This window comes from Egretta garzetta, unplaced genomic scaffold (genome assembly GCF_000687185.1).
Source record: "Egretta garzetta isolate BGI_Z169 unplaced genomic scaffold, ASM68718v1 scaffold341, whole genome shotgun sequence".
Classification (NCBI taxonomy): Eukaryota; Metazoa; Chordata; class Aves; order Pelecaniformes; family Ardeidae; genus Egretta; species Egretta garzetta.
In genome coordinates, this window is record NW_009258546.1 from 1,071,246 (window position 1) to 1,072,299 (window position 1,054).

Sequence of the window (1,054 nt, forward strand, 5' to 3'; positions counted from 1 at the left end):
AGGCTACTGCACCCTTCCTTGAACTTCAGCTTCTTTGTGGTAGGCTTACATCCTGGTAGGGGAAAAAAAAGGCCAAGCCCAAGCAAAAAGCAAAGCCAAAGGCAAAGCCAATTGCAAAGGCAAAGGCAAAGGGAGAAGAAAAGGAAAATTCAAAGGCAAAGGCAAAGGTAAAAGCAAAGGGGAAGTCAAAGCCTAAGGCAAAGCCCAAGGCAAAAGGAAAGGCAAAGGTAAAGCTCAAGCCAAAGCAAAAGCTCAACAGGAAGGAAAAGGTAATGGAAAAAGAAAAGGCAAAATCAAAGGCATAGGCAAGGAGAGGGAGGAGACAACAACAGGAGGAGGAGGCAACATAAGGCAACGGAAGGAGTAGGGAGTAGAATGGAGATGAGGAAGATGCAGTAAGAGGTAAGAGGAAGAAATAGGAGGAGGAGGCAACAGGAGGCAAAATGCCGAGGAGGCAACAAAAGGCAAAAGTAGGCAACAGTCAGAGGAAGAGAAAGATGAAGAAGAGGAGGAGGAAAGCAGGAGGAGGAGGAAGCGGAGGATGAGATAAGAACACGCAAATGTAGGAAAAGCATGAGGCAACATGAGTCGACAGGAGAAGGAGAAGGGAGAAGAGGAGGAGGAGAAAGACGAGGAGGAGTAAGAGGAGGAAGCAAAAGGGAGGCACCAGAAGGAGGAAACGGGAGAAAAGAGGAGGAAGAGGCAAGAAGGCAAAAAGAATCAAGAGGAAGCAAGAATAGGAGACAGGAGTAGGAGGCAACAGCGGGCACGAGGAGGAAACAGGAGGAAAGAAGAGGAGGAGGAGGAGAAGGCACAGTCAGCAACAGGAGGAGAAGGAAAAAGAAAACACAAGGGAAGAGGAGGCGGTGGCAACAGGAGGTAAGAGAAGGCAACAAGAGGACCAGGAAGAAACAGGAGGCAACAGGAGGCAGAAGAGGAGGAGGAGAAAGATGAGAGGGGAGGGGGAGGAAACAGGAGGTGGAAGAGGAGGCAAAAAGAAGGAAACAGGAGGAGGAGCAAGAAGAGGCAAGAGGAGGCAAGAGGAAGCAACCAG

General features: G+C 49.4%; 1 protein-coding gene across 8 annotated transcripts in view; it reads left to right on the plus strand.

Annotated features, from left to right (window-relative positions):
- RALGPS1 (Ral GEF with PH domain and SH3 binding motif 1) overlaps positions 1-1,054 on the plus strand; it is a 109,870-nt gene that overhangs the window by 51,729 nt on the left and 57,087 nt on the right. The gene's annotated exons all lie outside the window — the stretch shown is intronic.